Genomic DNA, 27398 nt, shown 5'->3' with positions numbered 1-27398 from the left:
TAAAGTACCTTTCAACAATCTTAGTATAGTGAATAACTGAAAAGACAAAGCTATCAGCAAGCTTCACATGTGAATGAAAATACAGTGTTTTGTGGTTATCACCATGAATTTAATTGAGAATTTACTGACTTCAAAAGATATGTGGAATGTTATGCGATACCAAAATTCAAAAAACAAACCAAAGAAAACCTTGCAAAGACCTATATATGGAAGAATGCATTTAATTATTATCAAAGTGGTTTATGTTTGTTTATAAATGTCTGTGTACATTTGCATGTGTGTATATGCTCATGTGTTTGTGTGTGAGTTGTAATTTTTGAGAACTTCCTTGTTTGCTGGCACAACAAAATACTATGGAATTTCCTTGCCACAGAAATGAAATGAACCATTCCTCCAAGGGTTTCTTGTTCCTGTTAATGAGTAATGGTATTTAGAAGCCAAGATCTGATTACTTAATGTGCTCATTGGGATGGGGGTTTTCTTAATTCTAGGCCACTTTTATAGGCAGTTTAAAAAGTAGACATTTACAATCATTATGAATGTAACATGGAGTTTCTTACTTTTGTACATTTTAAAAAATTCTCTCCTATCACTTCATATATAATTTTGAGAATTGACTTTAGTTTCAGTTTTTAGGAATCCCTTTCGGTTTTAAGCATTTCATTTTATTTACTTAAAATGTAAGTATTTAAATTATTTAATTGTGAAAATGGCATAGAAGAATATTCAGATAACTCTACTTCTCATAAAAATTTCGACTTGCTACAGCTTACTCTTTTTATTACTTTATTTTTTCTTAAAGGTCTCCCCACAAATCTGTGTGTATATGCATACATATATATTGATACATAAAATACACTTACACGTACACATGTGCAAACAATACACATATACCTGCATACATACATATATGTATACATCCATGTTTCTATTTCATATTTTTTCTTATACTTTACTCAAAAATAGCCTACACACTCTTCTGCACATTTTTCTTTTTGCTTGCACTATATTGTGTATATGGCTTCTAAAAAAATACCAATATTCTGATAAGATTCTTTGTTTTTTAATATTCTGTTATCAATATAGAAATTTACCAGTTATATTTATATATGTTTCGCATCATTCTGTCATAAATATAGCCATTTACTATGTGTTTTTTTTTCACTTTATTATTTTTATTATACTTTAAGTTTTAGGGTACATGTGCACAATGTGCAGGTTTGTTACATACGTATACATGTGCCATGTTGGTGTGCTGCACCGACTAACTCATCATTTAACATTACATATATCTTCCCCCCACTCCACAACAGGCCCCGGTATGTGATGTTCCCCTTCCTCTGTCCATGTGTTCTCATTGTTCAATTCCCACCTATGAGTGAGAACATGTGGTGTTTCATTTTTGGTCCTTGCGATAGTTTGCTGAGAACGATGGCTTCCAGCTTCATCCATGTCCCTACAAAGGACATGAACTCATCATTTTTTATGGCTGCATAGTATTCCATGGTGTATATGTGCCACATTTTCTTGATCCAGTCTATCATTGTTGGAATTTGGATTGGTTCCAAGTCTTTGCTATTGTGAATAGTGCCGCAATAAACATACGTGTGCGTGTGTCTTTATAGCAGCATGATTTGTAATCCTTTGGGTATATACCCAGTAATGGGATGGCTGGGTCAATTGGTATTTCTAGTTCTAGATCCCTGAGGAATCGCCACACTGACTTCCACATGGTTGAACTAGTTTACAGTCCCACCAACAGTGTAAAAGTGTTCCTATTTCTCCACATCCTCTCCAGCACCTGTTGTTTCCTGACTTTTTAATGATTGCCATTCTAACTGGTGTGAGATGGTATCTCATTGTGGTTTTGATTTGCATTTCTCTGATGGCCAGTGATGATGAGCATTTTTTCATGTGTCTGTTGGCTGCATAAATGTCTTCTTTTGAGAAGTGTCTGTTCATATCCTTCACCCACTTTTTGATGCAGTTGTTTGTTTTTTTCTTGTAAATTTGTCTGAGTTCATTGTAGATTCTGCATATTAGCCCTTTGTCAGATGAGAAGATTACAAAAATTTTCTCCCATTTTGTAGGTTGCCTGTTCACTCTGATGGTAGTTTCTTTTGCTGTGCAGAAGCTCTTTAGTTTAATTAGATCCCATTTGTCAATTTTGGCTTGTGTTGCCATTGCTTTTGGTGTTTTGGACATGAAGTCCTTGCCCATGCCTATGTCCTGAATGGTATTGCCTAGGTTTTCTTCTAGGGTTTTTATGGTTTCAGATCTAACATTTAAGTCTTTAATCCATCTTGAATTAATTTTTGTATAAGGTGTAAGGAAGGGATCCAGTTTCAGCTTTCTGCATATGGCTAGCCGGTTTTCCCAGCGCCATTTGTTAAATAGGGAATCGTTTCCCCATTTCCTGTTTTTGTCAGGTTTGTCAAAGTTCAGATAGTTGTAGATATGCGGCATTATTTCTGAGAGCTCTGTTCTGTTCCATTGGTCTATATCTCTGTTTTGGTACCAGTACTATGCTGTTTTGGTTACTGTAGCCTTGTAGTATAGTTTGAAGTCAGGTAGCCTGATGCCTCCAGCTTTGTTCTTTTGGCTTAGGATTGACTTGGCAATGCAGGCTCTTTTTTCGTTCCATATGAACTTGAAAGTAGTTTTTTCCAATTCTGTGAAGAAAGTCATTGGTAGCTTGATGGGGATGGCATTGAATCTATAAATTACTTTGGGCAGTATGGCCATTTTCACGATATTGATTCTTCCTACCCATGAGCATGGAATGTTCTTCCATTTGTTTGTATCCTCTTTTATTTCATTGAGCAGTGTTATACCATTTTTGCATTCCAATGAGCAGTACCATAAGTCCCTGCTTCTTGAGAGATTTTGAAAAATGTTTGGATTGATGACATTCTGAGGGCCAAAAAGTGATATGTTAGTGTTGTTTACATGTGTATTTCTCTTGTGTTAATGAGGCTTTCTCTTAAGGTTAGTACCATTTACACCTAATTTTAATGTAGAACATTTGTTTACATCTTTTATCTATTTTGCTGCCAGCTTGATAGATTTTAGATTAAGAATTCCTATCCTAAATGATTGACCCATGCTTACCTAAATTCTAGGAAAGGATTGTAGATTGTTTTCATGTATACATATATATATTGTTTATATATGACAATTCTGAATGAGTTACAGTGCTGTACAGTAAACAAAATAATAAGCTAAAGCACATGAATACAGTGCAGATTGGCTGAATTGATTCTGTTTGATAACTACAGATATCATGTTTCATTATCTGGCAAAATAACATTTTTAGTGCTTAGCTAAAATTAATAAATAATGATCACCTGGCTTTTAAATGCTGCAGATTCTGCTGTCAAGTTATTTTCTCTAAGCTTGTTGTATTTTGTTGCCTTAGCAGAAAATCCCCTGGATTATTCCTTGTGTATCAAGAGAAGCCACTGAGGAAACAGAAAATGAGAACAGTTTTTGCGTGTCTATTCCATGGAGACAAATGGATCCATGGAAATCACTAAACATATGATAATAATAATGATTATTAAGTTATATACCATAATTTAGAAATTTTATTGTTGAATAAAACTCCAGTAGAAATGTATAATGTGAAGATGTGTGCTCTGCGTCTCAGTCAAGGTTCTCTAGAGGGACAGAACTAATAGGATAGATGTATATATAAAGGGGAGTTTATTAAGCAGTGTTGACTCACAGGATCACAAGGTGAGGTCCCACAATAGGCGGTCTGCAAGCTGAGGAGCAGAGAGCCAGTCCGAGTCCCAAAGCTGAAGAAGTTGGAGTCCCATGTTCGAGGGTAGGAAGCATCTAGCATTGGGGAAAGAATGTAGGCCAGAAGACTAAACTAGTCTAGTCTTTCCACGTTCTTCTGCCTGCTTTATATTCTAGCTGTACTGAAGGTTGATTAGATTGTGCCCACCCAGATTGAGGGTGGGTCTGCCTTTCCCAGTCCACTGACTCAAATGTTAATCTCCTTTGGCAGCACCCTCACAGACGCACCCAGGAAAAATACTTTGCATCCTTCAATCTAATCAAGTTGACACTCAGTATTAACCATTACACTCTGGAATAAGTGAATTTGTATGTGTAGCCACTTGCACATTGATTTACATGTAAAAAGAGTAGTGTAAATAGTAACTACAATATTGCAGTTTTGTAATTCAATTTCATTGAACAAGCAATCCATTCCCTCCTAGTGTCAAATGTGTTGTCTGTTAAAGTTTTGCACATATGAACTTTTGCACCTTTTCCCTGGGAATCAAAATATATGAAAAGTAATCATTTCTAGTACAAAATGATACATAGCTCTGTTTACGTCACTGAAACAACAAAACTGAAGGAAGCAGCAGGTTCAGGCAGCATCTTTCAATTGTCTCCCCATCGTGTGCACCGCCAGACCCAGAGGTCCCTAAGTGCCTGCGTATGAGGAAGAGACCCTGCCCCGTGCCCCTCCCCTGCTGAGCAAGGAGCAGTGGCCATGGTAGTGCAGGTGCTAGTGATCTGGGAGATGCTGGCAAGCTTGGAAGGTGGTCTCCAAGGGGCTTTGGATATAGCTCCCTGCCTCCTGGGAAGCCAAACTTGGGCTTGCTGGAGAAGTGCTGTGGCTTCCTTGCCCTAAGCCCTGGTGGGTAAAGTGACTTGGAGTCCAGTTTGAAGGGGGAGCATAGGGGGAGTGAGTTGATGACATGAAAAACAAAAAGGTCTTAATCTGTATGAGACCTCTGATAAAGTATGAGCACTGTGAGGGAGAAAGGCACAGCTGGGTGGGGAAGCACCTGGAACTCCAGTTTGTGGAGTGCATTATCCCCATGAGGGACTAGATGGTGATGTCAGAAGCCTTGCTTGTTGATGACAAAAATATCATTTGAGGTCAAAAGGAGACCCCACACTGGGAGCACATGTTGCTCACAATGCTGCCCACAACCAGCACCTGACCTTGTCCCCACAAGGAGAGAGCTGCTGTCCTGGGGTGACCACTGAAGGGAGATCACAGACGGCAAGCAGGTAGTCTCCCAGCAGGACCCAAGCAGCATGGGGCCTCTTCAGGAACCAGCCAAGGGACTGTGGCAGTGGATTATAGCTAAAAAAAGAAAAGGCTAGACGACAGAAAATCCCAGCAGAGTTGAGATAAGAGGCAGAGTCTGGCGGTGACTTGGCCTAATGGAGCTGGGAAACACTACAACAGCTGTGTTCTTACAAACTCAGCCACCTGCTACCTCCCAATATAGTTGCACCTGGAGATGACTGGCATGGAAATAATGTGGGGAAATCAGTCAGGAATCTTTTAATAAAAAAAATTTAAAAAGAAACTGAAAAAGTAGAATTCAGTGCTGTAAAATGATTGCTTCCTGATACATTGTTGAAAGAAGTTACGAAAATTATGATCGAATAATTGCTATTGAGTTTGTCATTGCAAGGAGTAGTGCAAAGAGAGAAAGCCATCACATACAATACAATTTTTTTCTGATACTACTAGCAATTAGTGTTACTCTTTTTTTCTGAGATTATTGATCAGAAGTCCATTATATCAGAAGGGATAAATGTACTCGGTTTATTAGTAGAAATGGACTACATTATGTCAGTGGATTTCAAGCAGAGCTTGGGTGAAACAGGAAGAAATTATCAACTTTTTCCACTCTATTGACATGGCAAACAGAAGCTTTGAGTAAAGACCACAGCTAAGGAGAGAAGACCCCATATTATATGTATGGATGATCACCAGTTTTAAGGCTTTCTCCCCTCATTGTTCTGAGGTTCCATTTCCAAAGAGCAATTTCACATCTTTATCTTAACAAGTTGAGACTCTTCATTCTAATTATTTTCTAAAATTAGTTGGTGAAGTTCAATCAAATAGAACAGAGATCTGGTTTACATTTCCACTTATACTTCAGATTGCCCCAGTTTTAGGGACCACTCTTCGTGTTATTTAAATTAGTTGTTTTACATAATGTGGGCAGTAATTAGGAATGAAGATTGGTTGTTGTCTAGCCTAATCTACCTTGAAGGAATGTCACAAGTAAATTTGGGAGATTTTGTAGAATTGACCAAGAAAGAGATTACAATAGAAAAAAACTGGGTTTCAAATCAAAGAAATATAATATATTTCATTTAGTGGCTCAACTATATGCTTCATACCACAAACCAGGTATTTCCACAGTTGATGTGGTAATACACAACATAAATGAGTCCTTAGTGCACAGAAGATTCAGGACTAGGAAATGGTAGAACTGATTTTCTTAGCATTGTTTGAGTTACTGTTAGTGCTTTGGGCTTTTTTTTTTTCTTGATGATATTCCTATACCTAGCTGCAGCCAAGAAGATTTGAGCCTACTCATGTGAGTACTGAATATTTGTAAAGAGAATCCATTAACATAACCCCTAATAGCTTGCTTAAATGGAGCTACTCAGCAATATATTTCGTATCTGGAAGAATGTAAACTAACCACTTCAGAGCCAGAGGGTCAAAATTTTTGATACCAGAATTCCGAAAATATCACTCTTTGATTTAAAAAAAGTGAGTTTGGTGCTTTTTCAACAATTGATTTTCTCCCAACATGCAGAAATTACTGTTTAACTAGACATACTAAAAATTATATTCAAATAGTACAGTTTAAAAGAAAAATGTATTAGGAATCAATTCATTGTTAGCTATTATAAAAATTGTGAATAATTTTGGAATGGAAAATGAAAAAATAAGAATTAAAGAGAAAGAGGGAGACAGAAGAGAGAGAGAGAGAAAGACAGACTGATTACTAACAATTCTAGGGAATGCTAGCAGTTATCTAGTGCACCTTCTGGGTTGTCTGATTCTATACTGATCTTTGAATTATTTTACTCTCAAAGTAATTGCATTGCTGATAGTACTGCAGATTATTCTTGCCTATAGAGGTGTAAATAAATGTTGTACAATGGTAGTAAAGTTTCATTCAGAAGTCACTTTTTCATATGCTAACAAATTCATTGCTTATTTCCTAATTGCTTATATATGTGTCCTCTGGCTTCTCCTTTGAACTAATTATAACATCTTATCAGTTCCCTCCTTAATTAGTTAAATGAACCATTTTACTTATGTCTATCTTATATTTGTATGAGTGTGATGATTTTATCTTTTTAATGAAATTGGGCTTTATCACGTCTATCCAGTGAAAATATTTGGTTTTCCAGTATTTGAGTGTTTTATATGAATTTTTTGTCTGATAAAGCATTTATAATGGTCCTTAATGAGAAATTTTCCCATAATTTCTCAGTCTATGTTTGATAGGAAGTCTAGAACATTATCTGAGCTTGTCTGCTTTGTTTAATATTTATATCCACAGCCATCCAATACCTGAAACATAGTAGTGGTTTCTTAATAAATAATTTTGATGGCCGTGGTATGAATAAACAAACAATTGAAAACCCTTGTTGCCTTTCCTAATAACATGTAAGGTAAACTCTGATTTACTAATACATCAGTCAAAATTAGACAAGAAATGACTAGTATGATTGACATGGGCCTTAACCTAGAGGCAAACCATTCTACACAGAGTGGTGTCTAGATTTGTAATGACTTCAACAACATAACACTTTTGACTGATATAAATTAATTATTTAATACATTTTGAATATTATATTTCATTTTTATATAATGATGTCATGGATCTTTGAATGTATTTTTAACTTAGTATAATTATTTGTGGTGCACTGACCATTTGCCAAGTGGTGTGCAAACATAAGGAATTCGTGAAGCAGTCTACTAAATTTTGGAGGCCAGGGAAGTCCAGTAAATATACTTTAAGAACTAGTCACACATGCTTCATTTTATAGATGATGGTAGCAAAGTGGAATATGACAATTATTTTTTCTACTGAAAAACATTTTAGACAGTGAGATTTGCCAAACCTTTTAGAAACAACAAAGGAAAGGATCCTTGACGCTGTGAGAGGAACTTAAGGAGGACTCCACAGATGACTGAATGCCTCACAGAGGCCTGGGGAAAAATAAAATGAAACAAAACAAAACAAGCAAAAACAGTAAAAAATTTATAATGACATATTAATTAGTGATAATTTTGGGGTATAGTAAGTTGCTTTTACTAGCTTTTCTATTTATCTTTAATAAATTCAGAGTATACAGTTTTGTGTATTATCTTCACACAGCCATATCTTAAATTATAGGGTCTTTTCCAAAAATTAGTTTTAAGACCCCAAAACTCATGCATGGAATGAATAGGAGAATTTTATTGATCTAAATTATTATTATGTGTTAAATTATTGAAAAAGTATTTGGAAGGTAATGAGAAAATATCTGGACTTTTGATTTTTTTAAAAAAATTATCCCCAAAAGAAAAACAATAAAAATCTGAATGTTTTGCTTTGGATTGCTCAATAATGATTTAATTTAGATTTAATGGGCTTTCTTTTCTTTACTTCAAATATTTGCAGTTTTAGCCTCTTTTGTGATTCAAAAAATTCTTTGGAATAGTATAATGTAAAATATTTTACACTTGGGTTATTTCTTCAGTCTAGAAACATTATTTATATGAATGTAGATCCATTTGGCATACATCCTCTCTGCATCTATAAGTGTGCTTATTCTGTGCAAGCTTTGCCATAAAGTAGAGGCAGTTAAGATTTCCTCTGGGCTAAAATATGACAAGTAAGCATCCAACTTACAAATATACTCCACTTTCTCTCTCTCTCTTTCTGTCTTGAACATCCACTTATTTGTTCTCCTTTTCACATAGAATTCTATTATATAATAGGATATATATATATTTATTTTACATAAATACTATATACATGTATACTAAATATATGAGGTAAATAATCAGAAGTTGTTTTAATTTAGATGAAGCCATATTTAGGAACTAAATTTGCCTTTAATTATATAAGTAATATTAAATTAGTAATTTTATTATACCTAGTAAATTAGTATTATAGAATATTTAAAATATATACGGAAAGTAATATAGCCTAAGAAAGGAAAAATACTCTTTTAACACTGTAAAATGTTGAACCATATACTATAATAAACTCTACATTACTGGATGAAGTCCAAGGAAATATTGATAAAAAAGGAATTTATTATTCTGCTCAGCCTTTATTTATCAAAGGAGACAAAAATAATATAAACCAGTGTTCTCTGTGACTTTGGAAATTGATGTCTACATAAGCTATGGAAATTCATAGGCATTATTTTTGGTCAATAATTGTACAAGGTATAACATTTGAAAACATATGCAATAATTCATAAATGAAATATATATTTCCTTTTATTTGTATATAAATGAATCTTTTATATTTTAGTGAAAGTGGTTTTTACGTTTTCTCTTCAAATTTTTTGCATACTAGATTTAGGCAGTAAATAAACTATATAAATGTTATCCTTCTGGGTTTATAGAATTTACTATTTAAATGTTAATTTGAGATATAGAAAGAATAACTATTTCAGGAACTTTTTTTGTCAAATCTTCTCTCACACCGTTTCTTTATTGTATTCAAACATAAATTACTCCAGTAAGTGAAACTTACACTTTAATCTGCATCTTCCCATCTTCTCGGCCCTTTGAAATTATTTCTGTTTTTCCTCGGCTACTCTCTCTCTATCCCTGTCACTCACCCATTCCACACCAACCCCCATGGTTCTGGCGTCTCTTCTCTTCTCTTACAAATCTATACTCTGCTGGTATACCCATAGCCCATGGCCTCCACAATTATTTACAAGCTACACCACAAGCTACAATCTCAGTCCTGAGTTCCAGAGCTCATTCCTCTATCTCAATCTCTGTATATGACAACTACTGATATTTAGTATATTCTAATTAAAGTAATTATCTTGTCCAACACATTCATCCCACCTCCTGAAATTTCCTATATTGGCTTCACTATCTACATGGTAACTTATGCTAATAAATTGGTGGCTGAAATAGATTCTCCCTTTTCTTCACTCCCACCATCCAAGTAATTTCCATGTATGAAAAATCTTATTTTGAAATGTCTTTAAAATGTCCTCTAATCTATGTTGCTCCATTTTAACCTATCCTGCATCCTGCTAATAGTCTTTTTATATAAACTTAATCATTGTCCTATTTAAAAATCTGAGAATTCTGTGAATTGGTTTCCCATTCTCTGTGATATCAAGATCCAATGCCTTACAAGTCCACCAAAACCCTCTTTAACAATGCTCTATTATGTTCAATCAGCATGTTTCTAATTATCCCCTTTTCCTATCCTCTCCAATTTTTCCCACAGAATAGAGTTCGTATTACCCATATTGCAGTTAACTTTCTTGCTACCTTGTCTATCTCTACCCATGACTTTCAATATCTAGCGAAGTATTTATATAAGTAAAACAGCTATTCATAATCTAAATTTACATATAAACACAAATGTTATTAACAATTGTTAATATATAAGTAATATATAAATTCTTAAAATTTTTAAGAATTTCTCTAAGCACACAACTATCATGTAAATAAAGGAAAGATTCTACTTCAGAATATTACAATAGATATTTGCCATTTTGGAAACACTTGCAGTGTCAATGTCAGTGTTGGTTGTGGTATTTGAGTTGTCAATCTAACATTCACACTTTTTGCTTTTATACCCATGGTTCATCTAAAATGGTGATATATTTATTTAATACACCTAAAGGTCAAATAGTTTTTAAAAATTAAAATTGTGTTTTAGAGCTTTGCTCATAAACATAAGCCACCAATGAACCTATGTTACCAACCTATTAACTGCTTCACTGTTTTTAAGTGAAGTAGGGATTAAGGAAAACTTTGTTAAGAAATAAGTGACACAGATTGCAAAAGTATTTTATACTTCTAAGATTTAAAGGAAAGTTTGAAAATCATAGACAATATTATTAATGTGAAAATAAGTATTTTAATCAGAAAAGTGAAAACTCATTTTCTTTGCAAAATAGCATAGATGATTTCAAAATATGGTAATTTAGTAATAGTCCTAAAAACTGAGAAAGCTTGCTAATGTAACCTAAAATTGAAACTATATTTTTTCTATTCCAGTGAGAGTTATACTGTCTTCAGTAGATTTGATAAGATGGAGCAAGATGTCAAAAGTATGTGTAATAAATTCAGTCAAATGAATTTTTATTATAAGTGAAGAAAGGATCATGTAGAAAAGTCAGAATATAAATTTTTGTCTCTTTTGTTAGCATGCTATTCTAGGCCTGAAAGAATGAAGCTTTAAAGAAACCATATTTAAAAGAAATTGTTATTCAAGATAAAATGAGAACAATAAAAATGTAATTCTAAGATTGTATTTTCTCTCATAATTAATAAGTATTCCATAAAATTTAGAAAATTCAAACCGAACAAGCAGAATTAAAGAAAACACTCAATATATCAACACTAAAGAATAACAATTTTAATATTAATTTGTATGTTCTAGCTCTGTTTTCCCGGTTTGCAAATACAGCCGATACCTTAATCAAGTGGGTCTTGAAGGGTGCAAAAAAAAAAAAAAAAAACACACACAGAGATTCTTCTTATAACTGTCCCTGTGAACCTACGCCTTTCCTTGCCCACTGAATAAAATCAAAGACAAAGACCATTATTTTTCTGATGAGTTTTAGGTAATAAAAATTCCCCCAGGAAACCTGAGTCACAGAAATAGCTTCACTTCTGTAATTAAAATGTCCAGTCTTATCCAATACTTATTAGGTGAATCTTCTGGAACCCCAGTAATTACTTAATAAGTGAATAGTTCTCATGCGGTATTGAGAAGGAAATAAAGTGTATAGTGTATTTACCTACTAAAAATTCCCAATGTGAAGCCACTTAGCTAATCAACATTCTTTACTGTTACTTTATTTCCTTGAGAGATTTCGAAACACTGGGTTAATTTGGGGACATCAATTGATTAGCATGGTCATCATGTTAAATGATCTCCTGGGTTGCTGTGATAATTTACAAAGAATCTCTCATGTGTACATTTTCAAAACTTTGACTTATTTCATCCAGAGCTCTATTCCAAGCCATTTATCGTGATAATTTTAGACAAGGAGAGTGTGTCGTGTGATCCTGAGCATAAAATTTTGTAGATTCCCTGAATTTTAATATGCCCACTTAGAAAAGCTATTCAAGGCAGCAAACCTTATTGTACCTCACTGTCCTCATCTAAAAAAGGAAATAATGATATTATTGTTCACTGAATTATTAGAATTAAATAATATATTTAATAGGTTAAAAACTTAAAGCATGAAATCACAAGTTATTATTGTTGCAACCATATCAAATCTTGTGCAGTTGGCGGGAATTCAAGGCTTTCTCAATAGGCTAGATCAATTGAATTTGGTCTTACTTTTTAATATCTAGAATTTAATATCAATTTCTATCATGGAGTTGATCAATAATTTATTTAATTCATGAAAAGGGGCAATTGTCATATTACTTTTCAATATTAGTAATTATAAGGGATATGTAACTAATGCCAGCATTTGGTCAATTTAGACTGTAAGCAGAAGAAAGAACACCCCAAGTTCAGTGCATGGTGCTCTTATTGACATACAATTTTTAAAAATTAGTTCAAAATTAAAGGTATGATTTTAACTTTATAAAATTCAAAGAGCACTTCTATATTATCAGCATCGTTACTACATATAAGCAAGTGGTCTTCACACCACATTTTAAAAACCAACATGCAGATTCCATTACATTCTGTTGAACTAGGCAAAACCATTCCTTGAAGATTTACGACAAACATAATCTATCCTAACCCTGGAATTGAACCAACCCAGATAATCACTTCTATGTTCTTTGTGGTTTGGACGTAGGAAGCAAATTGAATTTACAGAAAACAGAAAGGTTGTAACAAAAGCAGTTTTCAATGGTCTCTTAATTTTCTCTTTCAGGGTAGCCATGATATAGTTAGTTTTGCAGATTTTCCATTCTCTAGTTATTTTATTAAGACATATTATTATTGTAGAAAATGCAGTTATGGGAGTCAACAGAGATAACAGATTAACTACAAATCATTGGTAATGAAGATTCCAAGACAGTTAAAGGAATCATATTATGAGCAGTGATTTAAAAACTCAGTATAGTTCAGCAGCTTTTTATTTAAGCCATACTGAAAGACAACATAACTTAATGATTAAGCGTAAATTCTGGAGGCAGACTGTCTGGCTTTGAAGTCCTTCTCATTCATACACTGTGTAAAGTTGGATTATTTACTTAAATTGTCTGTGTTTGAGTTTTCACAAGTGGCAATCATGAATGGCCACATAGATTTTGACTTTTAAGAGCAATTGTGAGAATAGCATGTATAAAAAATGAGTTACTAATAATTGTGTAAAGTTGTATCTTTATGTAGTACCAGGGCTAATGGGAATAAGACGCATAAAGAATAATTTCAATTTAGTGTAAAGACTGTATTACTAGTCAACTTCAGCTCTTTCAGTTGGTAGAAAGCTTGCTTTGACAGGAGAAATGAGAATGTTGCAGATTTATAAGGATATTGAGGAGGGATTTGCACCATAGAAATCTCGCTGAAATACATATAGTTTTTTATATTCATATTCTATTATTCTCAAGGTGAGAATCTTTATAATGATAACTTCAGCTGTACCAAATAATACCCTGGTTGAGACTCATAAAATTTAAACAAGGTAATATTGTCAGGAATTCTACTTTCATATTTCTTGACTTCAGCAAAGTTTAAACTTCCAAACTTAATGCATTTTTCTATTATTAAATGATAAATATTAAATTATTTTCATGAATCTTCTTTAAGATCATTTTAGTGTTCAAATTAAAAAATGAAAATCTCTCTGGTCTGCATATTAATATAATAATATATAGGTTCAAGTGGGTCTCTTTAAATACATAGGGCATATAGTAAACATTTCTTCAATGAACATAAAAAAATATATATATCAAGAATGTGAGGGCCTGGCGCGGTGGCTCACGCCTGTAATCCCAGCACTTGGGGAGGCCGAGGCAAGTGGATCACGAGGTCAAGAGATCGAGACCATCCTGGCCAACATGGTGAAACCCCGTCTCTACTAAAAATACAAAAATTAGCTGGGCGTGGTGGCACGCACCTGTAATCCCAGCTACTCGGGAGGCTGAGGCAGGAGAATCGCTTGAACCCAGGAGGCAGAGGTTGCAGTGAGCCGAGATTCCACTACTGCACTCCAGCCTGGCGACAGAGCGAGACTCCATCTAAAAAAAAAAAAAAAAAAAGAATGTGAACAAGGGTTTTCTGCAAATGAATCTGCAAAAAAGAGATGTTATTCCAGTGAGCAGTTTGCAAATGAGACACAGCCCCTCTGGTATAAAAGAAAGTGCTTTCTAGAGAACGAAGATAGGGTTTGGGTTTTATAGCAAAAGTTCTCACTCAGATTTCAATCAGGCTTGTTTATGCAATTGAATAATGCAAACTTGCTAAGTGCTGACTGGCCACCACAGCTGAGTTCTGATTGGCTGGGGCAGATGCGCTCTGGTGGGTTTGTTTAAATGAGCTGGAATTGGTTGGTTTCCAAGCCTCGAACCAGAAATCTCTGTGAGCTATTTCTTTCAAAAGGCAAGTGGGGGTGTGGTGGGTTCTGGCTGCAGTTTATCTTGGCACCAGCAGTAGGAAATGGTTTGGCTTCATTGCAGAAAGAGAGGTCCTGTGATACTTTTACCACATCTTTCTGAGAACTTAGAGTACATGACCAATCCCTCACCCAGACATGGCTGCTTGCTTCTGCTTCAACTCACCTCAGTTACCCACAAGGAGTCCATTGAGAATCCATCTATTTGAATAGATCCTCCATAATAGATCCTTTAATAAGACTTGTTGCTTTTAAAATGATAAGGCACACTATATTGGAAATGTTTAACAAGCAATCATACATACTTTTTCATTATATATATAATGGAAAAGCTATGGTATTGAATTCTCTCTTTATTTTTTATTATACTTTAAGATTTAGGGTACATGTGCACAACATGCAGGTTAGTTGCATATGTACACATGTGCTATGTTGGTGTGCTGCACCCATTAACTCATCATTTAACATTAGGTGTATCTCCTAATGCTATCCCTCCCCCCTCCCCCAACCCTACAACAGGCCCCGATATGTGATGTTCCCCTTCCTCTGTCCATGTGTTCTCATTGTTTAATTCCCACCTATGAGTGAGAACATGTGGTGTTTGGTTTTTGTCCTTGCGATAGTTTGCTGAGAATGATGGTTTCCAGCTTCATCCATGTCCCTACAAAGGACATGAACTCATCATTTTTTATGGTTGCATGGTATTCCATGGTGTATATGTACCACATTTTCTTAATCCAGAATTCTCTCTTTCAGTACTGTAGTTCTCCAAAATTTAATTCTTCACTATTTACCCTTTAAAATGTTACAATACACATCACTTGACTGAAAATATTCTTCAAGTATACCATGATAAATCTATGTCCTTTTTCTCAGTTCTCATTGTCCATGAGCTTTCTATATTTTGTTAATTAACCTCTCCTTAAAATGTTCCTGTCGTTGCCTTCTCTACCTCATGAGAATCTCCTTTTCTTCCTGTTCTAAGACCAGCCCATGTTGGACAAACATGAAAGAAATTTAAAACTTCATCAGTTAAAAAATCTCCAGATCATATCTGTTCAATACCTTTCAGGAACTTACATTTCTGGCTTCCTGTCAAATATTTCCAATATATTGTGCCTTATCATTTCAAAAGCAACAAGTCTTATAAAAAAACTCATTGTGGGCTGGGCGTGGTGGCTCACGCCTGTAATCCCAGCACTCTGGGAGGCTGATGGGGGCAGATGACCTGAGGTTGGGAGTTCAAGACCAGCCTGACCAAGATGGAGAAACCCTGTCTCTACTAAAAATACAAAAAAATTAGCCGAGCAAGGTGGTACATGCTTGTAACCCCAGCTGCTCGGAAGGCTGAGGCAGGAGAATCGCTTGAACCCGTGAGGCAGAGGTTGCGCTGAGCCGAGATGGCGCCATTGCACTCCAGCCTGGGCAACAAGAGCGAGACTCCGTCTCAGAAAAAAAAAAAAAAGAAAAAAAGAAAAAGAAAGAAAATGAAAAACTCGTTGTGCTCCACAATATGTTAACTATCTCCTAAACTTTTCCATTACTGCAACAGATATCATCAATTTATTTTGCAACCACATTGCAAATTTGTTTCAAAATTTAGGTCAACATTCAAAAACTTGATCACTATTTACCCTTTAAAATGTTACAATAAGATTGTAAACACATCACTTGACTGAAAATACTCTTGTCCCTAAACCCATTCCGCTGTATTTTTTGTTTTCTTTTGCCAAAAATATGTCATCTGTCTATCCCTGACCAGAGTCATCATTGTCACCCAAGCATATCATAGACACTTCTTTCAAATTGTCTGCAACTCTTCCTTCATTGTTACATTTAATTTATCCCTCAACTCATTCTTGGAAATTAATTTACCTACTCTAGTCCTTAGTACTATCCCAACAAACAAAGTTAAGTGTAAAGGTGACTTAGGTTAAAGTGCCTGCACAGTAAAATAAATATTAGTTACATTTATATTCTTGATAATGGTAGGACATTTTCTTGTGATGTGGGTTCTTTTTCATTTTTTTTCGTTTTCACAATTAAGAATTAAAATATGTTAACCAAAATAATATAAAGTAACCAAATAAGTCTTTGCATTTAACCAGTGCTCTGTAAATGTTGTTTCCATTCTATTCTATCTATTTGCATGTACAGTGTCTTACAAATGTAAATATGACATGAGTTTCTTGTTTCTGTTTATGGTAATAATTAGATAAATAATTGATTCTTTCACAAAAGGAAAGATGTGTGTTTTCCCTAGAACAGAACCAAAGACAAAGCTAATGGACCAAGGTTTTTTTGGGATATGCAATCTCAGGACTACAAATTTGAGGGGGAACAGGAAAGGAGGACAGGAAGTAGGGAAACCAAATGCAAGGTGATGTATCTCTCAGCTGTTCACAAATTAACAAGAAAATGGAGCTGGTAGTTTAATAAGGACAGATGCCTTCTAAACAGGCCATGTGGAACTACTGTGATGTAGAGCTGTCAATCAATGGGATAAAAGGAAAGGAATTATCTGCCAAATAATCTTGTCTTCTTTTTCTCAAAGATCAAAGTGTTTCCCTCTGTCCATGATGTCTGTCTCTTCCAAATTATGTTAGCCAACTCTGTTTGGCTGGTTTATATTCTGGATCCTAGTGCAGTAAAACTTTTACTGTGTCTACCAGCAAAAGTGCCCTTTCCACTAAAACCCGGCATCTCTTGCTCAACAAATCCTAAAGGTGTGGGTAAACAAAGCACATATTTGTAAGTGGATTACTGGGAACAATGGTGAAAAAGGCTAATCCTAAATCCACATTTTGTTTCCCTTACCCGTAAATTCTAATAACTGGGGATATATAACCAAATGTCAGCTGTTGGTTCAATTCATATGCTGTATCTTGGAGAACCATGCTGCAGCATGCATTGAGCTATATTCAAAGCTGGTGTTTAACGTGAAGTTTCATGAGGTATATGGTGAGACCAATGAATATTACTTTCATGAGCCCATTGTTGTACTGTATTTGTCATAAAATAGGTTCATTTTTCCAAGGAATATTTTTAAGTATATGATACCAATGAATCAGAAATTTTATAGGCAATTCGATGTTATTGAAGGGCATAGAGGCAAACCCATATCCAGAATATTCATCTATTCCAGAAAATATAAATGTCTGCCCCGCTCCAAGGTTGAAGGAGACCTATGTAGTTTACTTCCAACAGCTGGCTTATCTCTCCTAAAGAGGTGTGCCATATTAAGAATTAACAAAGTTATAGTAAGTTCAGCCTTTGTGAGGGAAAGCTCATATTTTTAAGTCCATTCATAACTTCTATTTTGCTGTCATGGTCCTCTGCTTGTGGGCCTATTGTAGCAACTTTGAAATGGCTAAAGAGTGAAAATAGCTGTTGTTCATAGTACAAATTATTCTGTCTACCAGATTGTGGAGAGCCTCCTCTCTAATGGATACTGTCTGCTAAGCACTCAAGAAAGATTCTTTGTGATCACTCCAGTACTGTCATTTGGTTATCCCAGACCTCCTTCCCACTGATCTTTCTCTATTGTTCCTTTCCGGCATCTCAACAGCTAGCAAAGCTATTTGCCAGTGCCTAGAAAGCCGTGTATATTCCTAACTAAGGCCGTCTCACTTTTTCTTCAGAGTAGGCATCCAAGTGTGTTGTTCACAGCTTTGCCTACAAGATGGATTTCCTTGTATAACTGTTATGACTAGCATCAATATATCGTGCTAATGTGCTTCTCACCTAGGACTGAGTTCTCTCTTTTTTCACAAATTTGTTGTAAGGGGCCCTACTTAAGACTGTAAGATTGAGGTGAAGAATAGGCATGTACTTCTTATGCAGAGGATGACCTTGCCACACAATTTTAGATGAGTGAACCAGGATTTTATCAATGAGAGTAGCTTGCTTCTTTTCCCAACATTCTTACCCCCATGTATACTTCCAGAACAAACTGATTTGCACATCATATTGTGCACACTTCAGGGAAGCTTGCACAACCACCTGGATTTGCTTGCCCTCACCCCATTAGAAATGGATAGTCTGAAGAGCCATGCAACAAATCGAGTTGAATCACATTTCTAGTTGCTTTCAAAATTCAAAGATATCCAATAAATTTTGTGCCTCATTTTTTTCTGGTTGGACATTGCTGTTTACCTAGAGGATCTCTACTGCTATGCTCCAGACTAGATGATCAATGAAAAGTATACAGATGCAGAAGATCCTTGAAAATCATAAAATTCATCTCTCAACTTCTGGCATACATGTGTATAACTAGGTTACGTAGAATAATTGCTAGCTTCTACTGAGTGAATCCAATTACCATGGTGACATTATCAATAGACTGGATGCCTGTGATGTTTTGTAGAGTGTCAGGGCAATCAAGGTTTTGTAGACTGTATTATGTAAAAGAACAACAGCTCTGAGAAAGTGAAAGAGCTCTGTGAAAGTCTACTGTCATCTTTGTATATTAAAACAACCTGCTTTTGCGCTTCCCTGATAATTTTATGATAATGAACATTGAGAAGAAAGCATTTGTCCAATCAATAGTCTTACACCAAAGCCTTGGGCAACTATGAGGCTCTTCTCATTCCTGGGATTATCACCTGAGGGTTGCTCCATGCCTGAGGGGATATATTCTTCCTCCTTACAACCTTCCTGAGTTTGGCTTGTGTTTCTTTCTTCTGGCTAACTCTAGACACCCTTTGTAGAGGAATCACAAAAAAAAAAAGTGTAATTTTTATTGCATTTGTGATATCAATTGCAGCTGACCAAATTCCTTTAGCTTGAGTAATAATCCTTATGACAGACATGTCAGATGTCTCTAGCACCAAAGACTGAATACAGCATTGGACCACTTATAATCAATGGTGAGTCTCCAGGCCTCGTGCACAAGCCACATGTGGCATTGAATCCTTGTGCACAAGCTACATGTGGCATTGAATAGAAAAAATTGTCTCAAGGATAGTTTTTTATTTTTTAATTCGTCAGACCACTGATATTGTTTTAGAGAGGCAATGACACTAGGTATTATTAGTTGGATAGGTTCACAGTTTTCCACATTCCCCGCTAAGATATCCCTAATGTCAGCAAGTCCTTTTGGGGCTTGGGGGTAAAGATGAGCAGAAGTACATATAAACAATGCATATATACTAATAACATATTCAATAGTGGGGCCATAACATTGAAGTTTATAGGGGTTCAAAAGAACTCACTCATATCTGAGCCTGACAAGGGACTCATTGGTGGTGACCTCAGATCCAAAAGCAAAGAGTATTATTTGTTTCCCTGCATCCTAGTGCCAAGTGTTGCAGGTATCATTGTCACCTGTGCACCACACAGCCAAAAGGACCAAGAAGTGCACTTCTTTCCACCTCTCCATTAAACTCTGATCTTGGCATAAGACCTCTGATCTCCTCTGGGGTGCACAGGAACTCAGGCAAACTCCTTGTCTTGGTTTTAAAACCCAGTCCTGAGGTCCATGTAAAAGTTTGCAGGGCTCTGCAATTCATCCTTAGGCTTACTGGGAGGGCAGGAAGGAATAGCATTTGTGTCAGTAACAGAGGCTATCCTGGAGCAGGCCCTAGGGGGCCATCTAGGCAGGAATTATTTGGTGGAGAGCACATTAATCTCCTCCTTGGAGATATTATTAACCACACTCTGAGATCTCTGAGGGAAGACCCTTGCCTAGGCTTATCAGGAGAGGGCACCCAATGATCACTTTTATGCTGCACTTTCTACTGGTCAATCTTTGCTGATTTGACCATGACTACTTTTTCCATGGTGAGGAATTTGTCAGTTGAAACTTGGGTTATGTTGAAGTTCTATTGACCTGAGTTCCTGAGGTTTAACTGGACTCAGTAACCACAGGGAATGGTACAGATAAATCAATAAATCTAAATCTGGTTAATGATCTCATCATCTGCTATTCTCATACTTTCTTTGTGGACCCAAAGGACAACAGGGTGACTTGCAGGGCTTCTATATCCACTACAAGACATGTTATTCAGTGGCAGCAGTAGACTCACCATGGGTGGGTCAAATTTGTTGGGACTCAAATAGTCATCAACTGAGGATGGTGAGGGTATCAGGTGTTCATGTCCTCTGACAGCCTGCCTTTCCCCTCCTCTTTAGGTAGTCAACGCACTCTGGAGGAAAGGGGCATTTAGTGACACACCCAGCAAGGAACCAATGTCCCTTGCTAGGTTTAACAATATTTTCTCATTTATTGTGAAGGCAAATATAACTACGTTTCAAGGATATCTTTGGGCTACTGGAAAGATCAATCTCTAAGTGTTCTATATGGTTTTTCAATAAAGTCACAAGTCTCAATTAGTTGTTGCATTGTAGAATGTCCGTTCATGTCAAGGACTGGCCTAGAGCTAACTGAAAGCATCATTTAATCCAATTCAGTGCTTGGGGTGTCCAAAAATTTTAAGACACATTGCCAGGGGACCATGAGTAATAGCCAGGTAACTGCTTCCACAGCTTTTTTAGAGCCTCTTTTGTCAGACTTCTAATTTGACTCAGAGATTAAGTTTGGCCAGGGAGTCAGAGGCACTTACTAAAGAGAAGGACAAAGATTACCCTGAAAATCAAAAGTTTTATGTAAATAATGTTTCTTAAATAATGTCTTATTGTTTGATTTTTAAATAAATTATCAGGTATCCTTTCAAGGGGTTCAGTTGACTAGATAATACCACTAATATTATCAATACTATTCTATTGATCAAATGACAAAGTTTGTCTTCTCCATATCTTCAATTTATAAAAAGCCTTAAAAAGTATTTAAACAGGCTGGGCGCAGTGGCTCACACCTGTAATCCCAGCACATTGGGAGGCTGAGGCGGGCGGATCACGAGGTCAGGAGTCGAGACCAGCCTGGCCAATATGGTGAAACCCCGTTTCTATTAAAAAATACAAAAATTAGCCAGGTGAAGTGGTGGTGTGCGCCTGTAGTCCCAACTACTCAGGAGGCTGAGGCAGGAGAATTGCTTGAACCCAGGAAGCAGAGGCTGCAGTGAGCCGAGATTGCACCACTGCACTCCAGCCTGGGCAACAGAGTGAAACTCTGTCTCAAAAAAAAAAAAAAAAAAAAAAAAAAAATTTAATACTTTGATGATAAAGCCATCCCTTTTTCATCTTTGTATTTATGTTCTGTAGTAGAGTACTTAGCATATAAGATACATTTGTATTGAATGACTAAAACATTTTATTGAATGACTGAGGGTTATCCATCAGCTTCATGCACTATTTTTTTTAATAACAAGCATGAAAAATTGATAAATTTGAAAAGCGGGCACACTGTGGTATGAAAAATTCTAAAGATTCTCCCGTCTGCCAAGGTGTCCTGATTATTCAAATACTTATCTAGCTATTACTGTGTAGGTACTTTGCAGATGAAATTAGAATGACTAATTAACCAACGTTAAGATACAGTGAATATCCAGGATTAGTCAAGTGTAGCGGCATGAGTCTGCAAAAGCAGAAGAGGAAGCCAGAAGTGCCAATCAGAGATATGGGAGAATAAGAAAGGAGAGAAGAGGCTGAAGGGGCTGCAAGAGAGATTCCAAGCATGAGAAGGATTCAACCTGCCATTGCTGTGTGTAAAGATGGAGAAAGTGGGGCAAACCAACCAATGTGGGAAGTGTCTAAAAGCTGAGTGACCTCCAGGCAACGGCTACCAAGAAAAAGGGGACCTCAGTACTATAATCACATAGAAGCAAATTCTACCAACAATGTGAATGAGCTTGAAAACAGATTTTTCCTGGCTGGGCACGGTGGCTCATGCCTGTAATCCCAGCACTTTGGGAGGCAGAGGTGAGTGGATCACCTGAGGTCACAAGAGCAGCCTGATTAACCTGGCAAAACCCTGTCTCTACTAAAAAATACAATAATTAGCCAGGCATGGTGGTGCACACATGTAGTCTCAGCTACTATGGAGGCTGGGTCAAGAGAATCACTTGAACCTGGGAGATGGTAGCTGCAGTGAGCCGAGACGACACCACTGCAAACTTCAACTTGGGTGACAAAGCAAGACCTTGAAGAAAAAAAAAAAAAAGAAAAAAGAAAGAAACAGATTATTCCCAAATATTCCAAAAATTAAGGAACCTTGCCAGCATCTTGATTTTCACTCGGTGAAACCTGAAGCAGAAAACTACCTGAGCCACACTCTGCCTGCACTTCTGACCTCCAGAACTGCAGTATAATCAATAGGTATTTTTTAAAGCCACACAATTTATGGTGATTTGTTACAGCAGCAATAGGAAACTAATATACAAATCAACCCGTTTATATTACAAAATCAGAAAAATACCAGAGTTATTTAATGGCTCTGTTAAATGTGCCAATGGGATGGGCTTCTGTGAGAGACGCACCATGACAGTGGCAGCTTGAGTGGCCAAGGCAAGATGGGTCAAAGTCAGAGTGGTGGTCATGATACTGGAGGAGGCAAGAATCCTAACACAAACAAGAAAAGAAGTGTGAACCTCTTGTACCAACTAGAGTGGGGAAAAATAAGAAAACAAAGGGACCAGATGCTGCCAGCAAACTGCAACTGGTAACACCTCACATTCAGTGCCTGTTAAAATTATTGAAGTTAGAATTAAAGACTACCTTCTCATGGAGGAAGAATTCATTAGATATAAGGAACAAATGAAACCATTAGAAGAAAAGCAAGAAGAAGAAAGCAAGATCCGAAGTGGGTGATCTGAAGGAGACTCTGACATCAGTAGGAACCTTGGAAGAGATCATTGATGACAATCATACCACCGTGTCTACATTTGTGAGCTCAGAACACTACATCAGCATTCTGTCATTTGTAGACAAGGATCTGCGGGAACCAAGCTGCTTGGTTCTGCTCAACCGCAAGGTGCATGCCATGATAGAGGTGCTAGTTAGGGTGAAGAAGGTGGAAAAGGTCCCCAAGGAGACCTATGCCAATTTGGAGGATTGGCCAACCAAATCCCGGAAATTAAGGAATTTGTGGAGCTTCCTCTCACACATCCTGAATGTTATGAAAATATGAATATCAAGTCCTCTAAGGAGATCATTCTCTATGGTCCACCTGACACAGCTAAAACCTTGTCGACCAAATTAGTTGCAAACCAAACCTCAGCCACTTTGTTGAGATTGATTGGCTTTGAACTTTTTTAGAATTACTGAGGTGATGGGCCCAATTTCATATGGGAATTGTTTCAAGTTGCTGAAAATATGCACCTTCCATTGTGTTTATAGATGAAATTGATGGCATTAGGAAAAAAAGATATGACTCAAATTTTGGTGGTGAGAGATAAATTCAGCCAATAATGTTGGAACTGTTGAACCAATTGAATGGATTTGGTTCAAGGGGAGATGTAAAAGTTACGGCCACAAGACAAATAGAAATTTTGGAGCTAGCACTTATTAGACCAGATCGTATTGACTAGAAATTTGATTTCCCCCTACCTGATGGAAAGACTAAGAAGCACATCTTTCAGATTTGCACAAGCAGGATTACGCTGGCCAATGATACAATCCTAGACAACTCCATCATGGCTAAAGATGACCTCTCTTGTACAGACCTCAAGGCAATGTGAATAGAAGTTGGTCTGGTGGCCATAAGAGAACATAGAATAAAAGTAACTCAATGACTTCAAAAAAATCTAAATAAATGTTCTTTATAAAAAACAGAAAGGCACCCCTTCGGGTCTCTATCTCATATACCACAGTTGCCATCAGGAAAACGGTTGGGAGATTTCCTAACCCCCAAGTGAGGCTGGGGGAGTTGCCCAGTGAGATCCATTTTCCAGTTGATTTTTATTAGCAAACATCCTATGTGTCTTTTGGAGCGTGATGTGTAAGATGGCCATTGGGTGGCCTTTGTCTGTTGGTCACTATGCTCCAACACTGTGTTTCCCAAAAAAGGGTGCTCTTTCACGCACAACAAATACCTATAAATACATAAGTAAATAATTGTTCATTTATAATGCTTGAAGAAATAATAAATAGCCATTTCCAGAATTGAGACCATCCAGGATGAAAATGTGAGGTATGAACTTCAGTCCTTGTTTATTTTTCCTGCATCTTAGGTACAAAATATATTAATGCTCCACGCATTTATGTTTTGTACCAACTTTCATATTTAGTGCATCATACATAACAATATATGTTGTAATGTAGCTAGTGGTTCTTTTGTTTGCTAAGAGATACATTAATGGCAGGTACTAAATTATTATTTGACAAACTCGAGAAATATTTTTTAAAAATTTATGTAGCTACCAAGAGAATAATCACCTTATTCCAATTTTTTTATAGAGTATATTATTTCATTAGTTTCCATTTTAGGGTTTTGTTGGTGTTAATTTTTATCGTTTGCTTTTCATTTCCTCCTGAATTTCTTTGACAATTATTATAATTATTTCTACTGTTCAGAAAAGCTTCAAAAATAGGTTAATATAAGAATATATAGTCTTGTGATTTTTAAATGTTGGTTGTAAGCAACTAGTAAATTATTCAGCCCAGAAGGGAAATAATCTAAATCCTTTATTAAGCAATAAATGAATGCAAAATCATAATTAAAATTTTACATGCTTCTGTGGAGACCATTTAGACCTTAAATTGCAAAATTGTAATGTATTCCTCATTGAATAATGCTAATGTTGTCTTTTACTACAAAATAGTCAATGTGGTTATGTAAGTAACTTCTGTACTGACTTCTTTCTTTCTACACATACTTTTTATCCCAACTGTCTAGCTATTTCTGATTATGCATATAACAGGCTTTCCCGAAGTATCATTTATGCTTATAAGCATAAGGACAAAAGACTAAATAAATCTTAGGTTGACAATAAAATTCTTTAGTTCCTGGAAAATTGTTGTTTTTTTTCCTGAGAAGTTAGGGTATAAACTTTTTTTCAATTTTCTGTAAGTACAGAATGAGCACCACCTGACACAATATACATACCTTCTTACAGATCAAAGTAGATTCTTCCAGCCACTTTTCTGAAAGATGTCCTAGAGCAGGAAAAGCAGAGAGGCTATCTTGCATTACAACTTTCTTTTTCTAGTAAGGTTGTAGAGGAGCATTATTTTTATTCTTTCATCAAACACTGGAAATCATTTCAGAAAAATTATATGATCAGGTGCCCTGGACAGTTTACTGCAATGAAAAGAAACAGACCTCAACACATAGGTGTGTTATTGTCTCATGATTTAATTTTCAATGATACTATTTTCCTCTAAGCTGTTAAAAACATATGGCTTTTATAAAGATTGTACAGAGATTTATCTTTTCTCCTAAACTTTCTAGCTCACACCGTTCTCAATGACTGCTAGACACCTAAAGAATATTGGCAAATACTGATGTTCAGCAATTTATCAAGGAGGCAGAAGAGATAAGTTTAGGCTCTACCAGGAAGTTAATGTACCTAATATTACTAATTATAAAAATAAATACTACTACTCTAATAATTTATACATGCATGTTTAAACTTTGCAAAGTAATTAACATATTTGAGAAATTTGTTAGTTTTGTTAAATCAAAAAAATAGAAGTAGTATTGTTTAGCTGACTGGAGTATTTTTTTAAAAAAATAAAATTTATAAATTATTTCTATAGGCTCCTTTCTCCTACTTTAGTAGACAATAGGTATCACATATTAAACTTTTGAGCAATATATGTCCAGTATGAGAAGCAGACCAAATGATTACAAGAGTTAAAAAATCTTCCCAAAATAATTGCAAATGTTTTGCATAACATTCCAAAGTTTCAATATTATTTTTTCTAATATCAATTGATATTCGAAACAAACCAGCAAAATGTTTATTAACTCAATGTGGTTATAAAATCTATATTCAAGGTGAGGAGATGATGTCTTAGAATTATTAAATGCATTTCCCTGGGAAATCATGACTAGAAAGGATCAAAATTAGAATATCATTCCTTTTTTATTAAAAAGTCAATGCTATTTCCACTATAATTTCTAACTCCTCTTATCTATTCAACAGCATTTTGTCTGAGACCACTTCCAGTCATAGAATCACATATATTTAAGGGACTTAAAATAACAAAATTTTATTTTCTCCTGTATGATGATCTTGAAAGATGGTCACCAGAAATTATTTCTGATACTAGAAACAGTTTTGAGATAATTATAAAATTCTTCTTTTTTAAAAAATTAATACTCTCATATTTTGTAAAAATATAGTTACTATGAATTAGGGAGCTACCACTTAGTGGGTGCTATAGAATTAATAAAGAAAACTGGCAGCCATTCACTTCAGTCCGGCAGAGTTGTATCTAGGTAATTTTGCTCTAGGTAAGGAAAACTCGGCAGAGGGTTTATGCGTATGATAACAAAACATGTATGGCATTTAGTAACTTTTCTGCATATTGCCATTATTAAGGAAGAAACTGACATAGAATTTGAATGCTTAAAGAAATTATATTCCATGTTTATTTCCTAAGAGCTGATAACAAAATATAGAGAAAACAGGAAAACACCGTTAAACCTGTACACATTAACAGCTCTTTGAATACTTTTCTTCGTTGTATAATTTGAATAATATTAATTAAACAAGTATATGTTTGTATACATAAGATTAAAATGTATGCAAAGAAGCAATATAGAGTCAAAAAATATCTGCTGATTGTTGTTTTATCATTTCTAAAGCAATAAGAAAAATGCAGGTATATTCAGAGACATATATAGTTTCAACTAAAACTATATCTTTAGTTCTAGCATCCTTTCCTGCTTTTGAAAATTAGGACCTTTTATACAGATTAAAGAATGGTAGTTCTTAGCCTTTACAAGAAGATACATATATGTGTGTGTGTGTGTGTGT

General features: G+C 35.6%; 1 protein-coding gene and 1 pseudogene across 1 annotated transcript in view; both read left to right on the top strand.

Annotated features, from left to right (window-relative positions):
* Window positions 1-27398, top strand: part of KLHL1 (kelch like family member 1) — a 426381-nt gene that overhangs the window by 198200 nt on the left and 200783 nt on the right. The gene's annotated exons all lie outside the window — the stretch shown is intronic.
* On the top strand, window positions 22610-24197 carry LOC107967926 (26S proteasome regulatory subunit 4-like; annotated as a pseudogene).

The sequence above is a fragment of the Pan troglodytes genome, chromosome 14 (assembly GCF_028858775.2).
Source record: "Pan troglodytes isolate AG18354 chromosome 14, NHGRI_mPanTro3-v2.0_pri, whole genome shotgun sequence".
NCBI classification, from domain to species: Eukaryota; Metazoa; Chordata; class Mammalia; order Primates; family Hominidae; genus Pan; species Pan troglodytes.
Note: the sequence above shows the minus strand (reverse complement) of the source record. Positions and strands in the feature narration are given on the sequence as shown.